This window comes from Plasmodium gallinaceum, assembly GCF_900005855.1.
Source record: "Plasmodium gallinaceum strain 8A genome assembly, contig: PGAL8A_v1_68, whole genome shotgun sequence".
NCBI lineage: Eukaryota > Apicomplexa > Aconoidasida > Haemosporida > Plasmodiidae > Plasmodium > Plasmodium gallinaceum.
The window spans coordinates 172,727-184,988 of record NW_021628229.1 but is presented as its reverse complement, the minus strand read 5'-3'; the positions used below and the strand labels follow the sequence as shown (position 1 = coordinate 184,988).

The following is a 12,262-nucleotide window of genomic DNA, read 5'->3' as shown; positions in this document are numbered from 1 at the left end:
ACTCTATTTCTTTTTTTGTATAAGAATGTATTTACTTGATTGTAAAGCTTCTTAGAGGGACATTGTGTGTCTAACACAAGGAAGTTTAAGGCAACAACAGGTCTGTGATGTCCTTAGATGAACTAGGCTGCACGCGTGCTACACTGATATATATAACGAGTTATTAAAAATATACGAATGTATATATATTTTATATATATACATTTTGTATAATTTTCCTCCACTGAAAAGTGTAGGTAATCTTTATCAATATATATCGTGATGGGGATAGATTATTGCAATTATTAATCTTGAACGAGGAATGCCTAGTAAGCATGATTCATCAGATTGTGCTGACTACGTCCCTGCCCTTTGTACACACCGCCCGTCGCTCCTACCGATTGAAAGATATGATGAATTGTTTGGACAAGAAGAAATAAAATTTATATTTTGTTTTTTTTTGGAAAAACCGTAAATCCTATCTTTTAAAGGAAGGAGAAGTCGTAACAAGGTTTCCGTAGGTGAACCTGCGGAAGGATCATTATTATGAAATGAAAAAATGCGTTAAAATATTACCTAATCAATACCCATATTAATTTGTATATAGGTATTTATGAAAATTATGGTAATATTTTCTATAGAAAGAGAATTATAATAATTCTAATTACTTAATATAATATTAACATATGTATATATAAATATATATATATATAATTATTATTGTATGTTCGTAATAAGGAGTTATTATAATTCTTTTTCGAACAATTATAATATTCAATGTTTTACATTTTATTTTTTTAATAATATTATATTATATAAACTATTTGAAATTGTATATTAGATATAATATGTATTTACATATTATATAATACAATTTTAAAAGTTATGTTATAGCACAATCTTAACGATGGATGTCTTGGTTCCTACAGCGATGAAGGCCGCAGCAAAATGCGATAAGCAATGAAAATTGCAGTGACTGTGAATCATCAGAATGCTGAATGTAAACTACACCAATTCCCCTTAAAGGAATATGGTACTCCTACATTAATTGTATATATACTTCTATTCCTTATAAAATTGCCTAATAAATAATAGGCAAGAGGAAAAGTTAAAAATGTAATGAAAAGGTAAGTAATTTGCTTATTACTTTTATTATTACATAAAAACAACCTTAGCGGAGAAATTACATAATGAAGTAGTTGAGATGCTTAGGTTATATAAACTTTCCTTGAAAAAACTTTTAAAAATTATTATGCATTATTTATATAGGTAAAAGTACTATTGTTCTTTTATTTATATAGAATGCTTAATAAGATGTATTTATAAGGAAAAAATACTTTTTTATTTATATATTTACGATGTTATCTGAATAAGTTAATTTCGTAAGTATTTAAATTATAAAAGAAAGTATTAACATAAGAAGTATAGAAATGGATGTTAGGAGGGCAAATCCGCTGAATTTAAGCATATAATTAAGCGGAAGAAAAGAAAATAACTATGATTCCTTTAGTAACGGCGAGTGAACAAGGAAAAGCTCAAAAGGAAAATCCTTTTAACTATGCAAATAGTATAAAAAAGGAATTGTCAAGTCTAGAAATATTCAAATCTTATAGTAAAATAATATAAGGGAAGTGAGCAGGAAAGCTCCCCTATAGAGGGTGAAAGGCCCGTACTTTATATTATTTTATGTATTTTTGAATATTTCCGAAAGAGTCGTGTTCTTTGAGATTGGAGCACAAAGATGTGTGATACATTTCACATAAAGCTAAATATGTGTAGGAGACCGATAGCAAACAAGTACCGTGAGGGAAAGATGAAATAGTACTCAGGAATGAGCAATTAAATAGTACCTGAAATCGTTAAGATGGAACGGATTAAGAAAGAAAAAAAGTAAAAAAGGAAAGGAAAATTATTTAATTTTTTTTTGCTTTTTTATTAAAAGAAACATCAGTGAACTGGAATAATTAAGATAAAACATATAACGAAAGAATAAGAAATGTATATTTTTTATTTTTTCTATTATCCTTAGCTAATGAGGGAAAACTGGTTTTATAACAAAAAACATAATAATTATTCTATTTACTGAGGAAGATAAAAAAAGATAAAATTTATTTTATCTTTTTAAGTTGTTTCTAAAAAATACTTTCTTAACCCACTCGTCTTGAAACACGGACCAAGGAGTCTAACAAATGTGCAAGTGTACATGTATTACNAACCATTATAAAAGTACATATATATGGAGACATAGCCAGGTGGGGAGTTTGACTGGGGCGGTACATCTGTTAAACAATAACGCAGATGTCCAAAGACAAGCTCAATGAGAACAGAAATCTCGTGTAGACTAAAAGGGGAAAAGCTTGTTTGATTTCTACTTTCAGAATGAGTAGAAAACGTGAAAGCGTGGCCTATCGATCCTTTATATTTGCAAAATTACGGAATTTACTTCTTACTGTGCATATAGAGGTGTCTGAAAAGTTACCACAGGGATAACTGGCTTGTGGCTGCCAAGCGCTCATAGCGACGTAGCTTTTTGATCCTTCGATGTCGGCTCTTCCTATCATTGGGACGCAGAAGTCTCAAAGTGTCGGATTGTTCACCCGCTAATAGGGAACGTGAGCTGGGTTTAGACCGTCGTGAGACAGGTTAGTTTTACCCTACTGATGAATAGTATGATATATTTATATATATATATATAGTATTGTGACAGTAATCCAACTTGGTACGAGAGGATTAGTTGGTTCAGACAATTGGTACAGCAATTGGTTGACAAACCAGTGTTGCGAAGCTAAGTCTGTTGGATAATGGCTGAACGCCTCTTAAGCCAGAACCCATGCTGATTAAACAATACTATTCCGTTCTTTTTTGTTATACTTTTACTGCTAATGTAAAAGAGAAATTATATATGTATTTTTACAAATACATAAATAATCCCATCTAGTTCCCTATATTAATAGGGAACGAAATCGTAATTTAACAACAAAAAAGAATTTCACAAATTGTAGACGACTTTTTTGCCTCAGGGTGCTGTAAACATGAAAGTAACCTTTGTTTTACGATCTGTTGAGGCTTATCCCTAGTGGTAAAGTGATTTTTTTATCAAACAAAAAAAATGTTTAAAGTACATATTACTTTAAATATTTTACTAACAATTTTAAAATATCAAGTTTTTTTTAAAAAAATGCTTTATTATTAAGAAAATATATTTATAGGATAACTTTATTAAAAGTAAAAATATGCTATGAAAATTATCATTAGAATAAATTGTTAATTTTTTATGTTTATTTTATATATTTATTAGAATGAATGTTTTAAATAAGTATTATTAAATTTTAATATTTTTATGAAGTAAGTTTAATTATTATTATTTATTTAGTAGTTTTTCATATATTTTATAATAGGAAATGAATGGAAAAATGTAACAAAATTTTAATTATTTTTAAAATGAAAGATATATGATTATTATTTTTTATTGTGAAAAAGTATTATTTTTTTAAAATAATAATTAATAATTTGTATTATTAATAGATGATTATAACATAATGAAAAAATGAAATTGAAAGAATATTTTTTTAATTTTTTATATAATTTATGAAAACATTTTAAATAAATGAATGTATTTTACATTTATTGTATTTTTATTTAGTAATAATAAAAAAAGTTACTTGTAGTATATGAGATGTTTTTTGATATAATTAATATATTTTTAAACAATTCAAATTATTAACATAAGTGTATTATATATTTAATGTTTTTTAGTTTAATTTATTTTTTAGGGAAAACGTTAGAAAGAATTTATGTTTATATTAATCAGTAAGGTTGTATAAAGAATATTCTATTTTTCTTTAATATTTTATAATATTTTATGTTTTTCTAAGAATATTAAAAGTTTATATATTACTTTTTGTATTAAGAAAGTTTTTTTCTTTTTATTTTTAAATATGGTAACTTTTTAATTATATTTTTTAGAATTTAAGGGAAAATTTTTTGTAATTTTTTTTTCATTATAAAATTTCAATAATAATAATTTTTAATAGGAAATATTATTATAAAAATTTTAATTTTCTTAAAAATAATAATATTAATGATAAATTTGTTCTTGTATTATTGTAAATATAACTTTAAGTAAAAAATTTTGTTAAATATGAGAATAACGATGGTTTTGTAAGATAATTTTCAATTGGGCTTATTTTGATAGTACCTAGTGAAACCTAAAGTAGCCTGGTAAAGTTTTGTTGAAATTTTTTATTTAAAATAAAATTTTTATTTAAATTATATTTTTTAAATGTTTTATGTATTTTATTAATTTAGAATATAAAAAAATTTTATGTTTAAAATTGTCATTTAACAGGTAGTATTTGTTATAGCATATAAGCTTTATAATGTCTTTTTTCTATTTGTATAAATTCTTATGGTTTTCAACTCACAAGTTGAATTGATTTTTATCATACATTTTTAAAGTATATATATTATAACTCATAGTTAATATAAATATTTAAAAAATCAAAATGTGGAATGATGTATATTATTTATTCTAATTGTTAAAATTCTTAGTCTAAATTTTACAATAAACTTAAAAATAAATGCATTCATAATTACAAGAAAAATTATAATACATATTCTAATACAAATGAATTATTTTAGTTTGAACACTTAATTCAATAAAAGTGTCCTGTATTTACACTAATATTTTTGTGGAACCTCTTAAGTTGTATATAGTATTTTTATTCTTTTAGGTTTTTTTTTTTTTTTATAATTGTAACATTTATGTAAAATTATTGTGTATTATGCTTATATGAATTATTTAAAATAAAAATTTTAAAATTTAAAAATTCATGAAGAATATTATATTATTTTTAATCCTTTAAAACTTAATATATAAAATTTATGAATAAAGTAATAAAATTAATTTTAATAATGTAAAAAGAACTATTACATTAATAATAATTCATTTAAAATTCACTTTTTCTAGTAAAGAATACAAATGAATAGAAGAAAAACAAAATAAATGTCATATATCAAAAAAAATATTCTTTGATATTTTTTCAATAATAAATACTATTTCATATAAAGGGAAGATTTTTTTGTCATTTTAATATATATATTTGTATACTTTTTTTTATACATTTTTATGTAATTATTTTAAATAGTTATCATATGTCTAACTTTCTTTAGTGTTTTTCATCAATTCTGAAGGTTAATATAAAGGAAATAGAATGAATTTCTTAAATCAAAAAATACGCTTAAAAATTTGAAAGAAAAAAAAACAAGGAATTACTAATGAAAATTGTAAAATACATTAAAAATTCAAAAAATAAAGAAAATATTGAACATAATTAAAAAAAGAAAACAGTAAAAACCACCCTGTCCTATCATAACCCATTATAGAAAAATATAAAAAAAAATTTATAAAGGAAAAATTCAATTTTTAATCATATATAAATAATGAGTATAGCATTTTTGATATATTACATATACACATTAGATTATACCAAAAAATATGATTGAAAAATTTCATATTTATTTTAAAACATATTTCATACTACATATATATAAAACAATTAACACACTTATATTGATTAATGAATTATTTTATAATGAAATTCAAATTTTTTAATAATCTTTTCTTTTTATTATTAAAAGACATGAATATTTTTATGTCACCACTACTTAAATTTTTTAATTATATTAGGATATTTTTTTTTACTTATTTAAATTTCTATAATATTGTAATTTTATTTATAAAAGATGATTAGAAATATGTTTTTTTTAATAAATATATAAAAGAATTCATTTTTTTATTTATTATTAGATAGTATTAACAAATAGAAATAAAATTAATGCATAAACTTTTATATGTATAAATGAATTGAGGATGACAAAATGAAAAAGAGAAATATAAAATTTATTTATAAAATATTTTATTCTGAAAATTATTCATATATAATGAATAAAAAAAGAAAGTTTATTTTAATTATGTTTCATATTTAAATAATGAAAATAAAAAAAAATTGAGATTTTACGAGAAAAAATATTATAACATTAAAAAAAATTATTGAAAATATTTTACTAAAATATTTTGAATTTTTGTTATTCAATATAGAATCTATATAAGGAGAAATAGGAATTATATGGATCATTTTTATTTATCATATAAAAAGAAGTTTCATGTTTGTTAAATCTTTTATTTATGTAAAACATTTGAAACATTTTTATTATTTTCTCTTACTACTTTATGATTTACATATTAAAATAGAAAAACATGAGTTAATATATCGAATGTATGCTAACAAATATAAAATTAAGAAGCAATAAAAATCAACGAAATTATGGAATATAATAAGTGATTTTGAACAAATTTTAACTTAAAAAAAAAATTATTTATTCAGTATTTATAATATAATAATAAAATAAGCTATGCTTTATAAATTTTTCAATTGAATATCTACATATATGATAATTTTTTATTTAAAGATGTGTATTATTTGGGCAATAAAGATAGTTATACATTAAAGAAAAAATGAATTGAAATATATAAAATTGTTTTTATATAACAAATATTTTTATCGAAAAAAAAAAAAAAAAAAAAAAAAAAAAAAAAAATACATGTACATTAAGATTTTTTTTTCAACATAATATATATTTAAGTAAAAAAAACTTTATTTTTTCAAATTATGATTAAAATTTAAATATATATTACACAATAATATATATATATATATATATATATATGGAATATATAATTTTAATAATTAAAAACTATTTCAATTTAAATTTCGCAAATAAAAATTTTATAATTTTATAAAAAAGTTAATAAAATACATCATAATAAAAAAAAGAGTATTTTTTTTTTTATATAATGTTTTTATTATTATTTTTTTTTTTTTTTTGGGTAATAATACAGGCAAATATTTTAAAAATTCAACTTCATTGTTTTATCATGGTAAATTTTTCATGAAAATTTATTTGGATAATGAATTGTATACAATAATTTATGATTACCAAAATAATGTGAGAATTGTTTTTATATAAAACAATGAAAAGCAAGTGATTATTTTAAAAAAAGTTTTACAACATTATATATTATTAGAATTTAAATTTTTGTGATTCTATTTCCATAGATATGAGAGAAATGAAACAATTCACCTTTTTACATAAATGTTTTTTATAATTTTGATTATTAAAATTATTTTTTTATACACATTTTAATGTGAATTACATATTAATGATTTTTTCATTTAGGATAATTTTATACTAGGTTATTAAATAGATTAGCATAAATGAAATCTAGGTATATTCTCAAAATTAATTTTATGTAAACATAAAATTATATCATATCATTAATAAATATTTGATAAAATAATTTTAATTAGTATTTTTTTTTTTTATGTAATTAGAATATTCCTCCTTGATATTTTATAACAATTTAAATGAAATGAAATTTATAAAATTAAAAGCATTTTAATTTTTTATTTATTATTCTTCATATTTTCATTTGTTACAATAAATCATATGAAAAAAAAAAAAAAAGTATTTAAGAATAATGAAAATTTATAATATTAACAATATAATTTATAATTAAATTTCTATTTATTCAGATAATAAAAAACAATTGAAAAAAATCTACATAAAAACTAATTAATAACGAAAATTGTAGGAAGGTATAAATTGCAAGATTCATAGGATTTTAATGTTTATGTAAAATAATGTCACGAGTGATATTAATAGCAAAAGGATATAAGTTCATAATAAAATTTTTTTTTGACATTTCTTTTTTAATGAATAAATTAAGAAAAAGAACAACTAAGGTAAAAATAAAACATAAAAATAAATGTAAAAATAAAAAATATCATATAATATATACTCTATTAGAACAAAAGCAATGACATTAGAAATACATGTTATAATAAGAAACGCTCTTTTATGATTATGTACATTAAAGTAGTAGTAATTTTTATTTTTTATAAAAATATAAAATTAAACATTAAATTCATTATGTAAAATTTTATCTATGAATAAGTGAAATAATGATAACAAATATTTGGATAAAATAAAAATAATAATAGAGACAATTATTAAAATACAATCAATTATTTTTATATATAATTTAAAGTTTTTATGCTAAAAAAAATTGAGACAAAATTATACTTAGAAAATACATACAAAATATGTTCGAATAGTGATATATATATTGCAATAATACTATTAGTTAATGTATGATTTTTATTCTAGAGATAATATAAATGTTTTACAAATTAATTAAAAAAAAGGTAATAAACTAATTTTAAAGAAATTTATATTTTTTTTTTTACAAATTTTATTTTGTAATATTTCATTATATTAACAATTCAGTTATTAAACCATATACAAAACTTTTACAACAATTATTTAATGTAACTACAAAAAGTACATTTATGAAGGCATAAAAAAGATAAAAAAGAAGTTATAAAATAGAAGAAAAAAAATATTTTAAATTGAATAAAGGATTTGGAATAATAGTATTTATGAATAATGTAAAAAAAAAAATGGAACGATAAAATTGAGAAGAAAATAAAACGTTTTAAGGTATAAAAATTAACAAAATATCAAATTATAATATGAAACTATATAATTTTATTATATAATTTAGCTTACTTTTATCATATATTATATTTTTATTATTATTTAATAAACAATAATAAAAGTAGAAATTTATTTTAATAATGTTACATATAAATATTTTACATATAATAGAATAATGATTAGTTATAATTAATTAAATGACATTAAAGATTATAAACTATATTTGCTATTTATTCACATAAATGATCATAGGAAAAAATATAAGGTTTTATGTTTATTAGTTCATACATTTTTATTAAAGCAACATGGATAAAATAAAAACTCAAGTCGTTAAGATAACTTTCGTTGTATCTTAACATAAGTAAATAAGATATATTTAATTTAATTTTTAAAAAATAGATTTTAAATACGTAAATTTTATTAAAAATTTTTATAAATTTATGATATATAAGATAGGATATCAATGATACCTATGAAGAAAGTAGTGACATAAATTTTGCGAACAAATTAAAAAAGAATAACAAAAATAAGATATTGAAATTTTTTCTTTTTTTATATATACTGTTCAGGTGATTTCATATGTGTTCATGTATTATAATGAAAAGTTTTCGAAATTAAAATCAGATCTAAAAATTTACCTTTCTAAAAATTAAAATTTTTTATAATATTGTAATATTTGAACACATATATTGTAGTTTAAATTTCATTACTTGTGAAATAATATGCAAACAAAAAAATTACATGGCATAAAATTTCATTTATTCATGAAGAACAAATTTATAATGTAATAGGTTTTGATAATTCATAGAAGAAAGGAAAAATAAATATATTAGAAAACTTAGAATTCTATAAATTAAAACAAAAAAAAAAAAAAAGGTATTGTAAATGAAAAATGTTTTTATGAATATAAAGACAAAATGATAAAAAATTCTGAAAGATTTTATGTTTTTTAATAAAATAAAATTTTAAGATTAATATATTACGATTGAAAAACTACGGGTAAATGAACACGTTAAGGAACAGTAGTCATATATAAAGCTACATTTGGAAAAAAAAAAGAAAATTTTAAAAATTTTAAAAATTTAAATAATTATAACTTTGAATGAATTAGATAGAATAAAAAATATAAAATAAATAATAATAAAAGACAGTTTTCTTGTAAGTGTGATTCATTTTTATATTAAAATTTTTATTCTTAAATAAGAGGAAAGTTAATATAAATCATGGCAAAATAAAATAGTTATAAAACTAAAAATGGTTAGAGTAATATTCCTAATAGTTTACAAAAGAATGCAAATAGGTATCAAATAGGAAGGAAATATATGCAAATATATCTTTGCTAAATCTAATAATATTATTAAAAAAAAATCAAAAGTAATTTATATAATAGCCAAAAAAAATAAAATCTATGATTTTTTAAAAAATATCCAAAGTATATTTAAACAGAAAGTCTAAGGAATTAATCAATAACAATAATTTAGTGAAATTTTGATATAAAGGTTCAAATAATTAAAAAAATTAATAGACTTATAAAAAAAAAAAAAAAAAAACACGGATATAAAGTGAATTAAAAATAAAATTTTCAAAAATTGATATAATAAAATTTGATATAGAACTAATTTATTACAATTATTTAATAAAAAAAATTATATAGAATTTGCATACGCTTTAAATAAAAATGTCCCTGTTTATCATTAATTATTCTTAAGTAAATATTACAAATTGCTTTTAAATTAATTATTATTACTACTAGATTATTTAAAAATTAAATAACACTTAAAAAAAAAAAATTATAATAGATAATGAATTATATGTACCATGTATAAAAAATTTCCTCTATTAAATAGCTAATAGCATCATCATTTTATATAAATATAATTTTGAGAATTCAATAAACAATTGTGAATCAATCGTAAAGGAAAAGTATTTTAAAAAGAGAAAAAAAAAAAAAAAGTAAATAAAGTCAATTACATGCCAAAGAAACATTTAACAATAAATAAGACATTAAATGTAAATGATAATATACTAAAAGAAATAAGTAAATAATATAAAACATAATATTATAGAGCACTTGTATAATGAAATAAAATAAAAAAAAAAATTTACATATACGGGAAAATTGACAGGAGCTGAAGATTATGCGTAAAAGCAAAAAGTTATTACTTATTACTAATTATAAAGTTATGAAAGAATATATATTAATATTGAAAATTTTATAAAAAAATTAGAAAATAAAAAAATGAATTAGAAATCAATAAATATAATAAAAATAATGAAATAAGAAAATACACAAAGAAATACCTTGATAGAAAGAAAAAAATTATTAAACAAAAAATATTTCACATAAAGAAAGAGTTATGATATATTAAAGATGAGAAATAAAAAAAATATAAAATACAACAAATAATTACATAAAATAATAAATTAAATTATAACCTACCAAACGTATAACATCAGAATTTTCAATAAAATAATGGAAACAAAGAATTTTTATTTGATATAACGCTCTTATTAATTATTTAGTAAATTTAAAAAAAATGAAAACTTTCATTATAGAAAAGATAAAAACAAATGAAATAAAAAAAAATGTATTTCATATTACTAAAATTATCAGAATGTTTGTTAGTTATTCTGCTAATTTTTTTAGTTGTTATTTTCACTACTATATATAAATATATACTTAAAATGATACTAAATAATATGTATATTTTAACAATAATAGACGTATTAATATATATGATTTCTATAAAGAAGGTAATACAAAAAAATATTTTTTCTTGGTAAAAATTTTTAAAAAATAAATTTTATTTTTAAATTATTTATAATTTAAAGGTAAACTTTCTGATAGCATATAATATTTTCATAATTTTTCTTCATTAAAATATTTTGGAGTTTTATCATATTTCTATTAATGCTAATATATTATCAGCTTTATTTTTTATTATTACACTCTTAATACAAAATGACATACCCTTTCTTAATATAAATAGCATATTAGAAATATTTTGAAAAATATAATTGGATTATTTCTATAACCTTTAAAAAAGTGAAGCATTTTTAAATTATAATACATAATTTTTTTTTTTTTTTAATTTATATACGCCTTTTATTTATCTTGAGAAAATATATTGCACCATTTTGTGAATAAAAGAAAGAAATAATAAGTAAAATTAATACAGAAAATAATTATTTTTGAAAAAATATATAAAAGAATTAAAAAAAAAAAAAAAAAAAAGAATAAAAATTAACTTATGTAAGCATTAAAATTATTGGATGAGAAATAAAAAAAAGAAATTCTTGTTATTTAGAGGAAAAAACATGTCATATAACTTATTGTGGTAAATTAAATATATTCAGTTTTCTACATAATTTAATATAGTTAAAATTTTAATTTCCGAATAAATGCAATTTATTTTTTAAAGTTAACGTTTAATTTATACATATAAATTAATATAAAAAGAAACACTTAGCATTCTCATATAAATTTTTTTATAACATTCTTTGTTTCTAATAATTTTAAAAAAATTATATTTATAGAAATTTTATTAAAATAATAATATATTAAATATATTATAGATATTAATTAAAAAAAAATTTACTTTTAAAGATAATTTTTTTTGAATATATTTTATGTATTGATGATTTAGTAATTTCTCATTCAATGACTTTGCTAGAGTATTGAACAAATAAATTAATAAAGATCATGTAGAATTTACTTTTTTAA

The 12,262-nt window shown here is 18.8% G+C and overlaps 3 non-coding genes across 3 annotated transcripts, besides 1 other annotated feature; all 3 read left to right on the top strand.

The window, feature by feature from the left end:
* On the top strand, positions 1 to 529 carry PGAL8A_00181000 (the record flags this gene model as incomplete). The annotated part of the gene is made up of 1 exon (XR_003699197.1): positions 1 to 529. It is a non-coding gene; the product is annotated as an 18S ribosomal RNA (ribosomal RNA).
* A 346-nt stretch (positions 530 to 875) lies between these two features.
* Positions 876 to 1,032, top strand: PGAL8A_00180900. Its single transcript, XR_003699196.1, has one exon. It is a non-coding gene; the product is annotated as a 5.8S ribosomal RNA (ribosomal RNA).
* A 374-nt stretch (positions 1,033 to 1,406) lies between these two features.
* On the top strand, positions 1,407 to 2,884 carry PGAL8A_00180800 (the record flags this gene model as incomplete). The annotated part of the gene is made up of 1 exon (XR_003699195.1): positions 1,407 to 2,884. It is a non-coding gene; the product is annotated as a 28S ribosomal RNA (ribosomal RNA).
* A 9,311-nt stretch (positions 2,885 to 12,195) lies between these two features.
* Positions 12,196 to 12,262: part of a repeat region that runs on past the window's edge.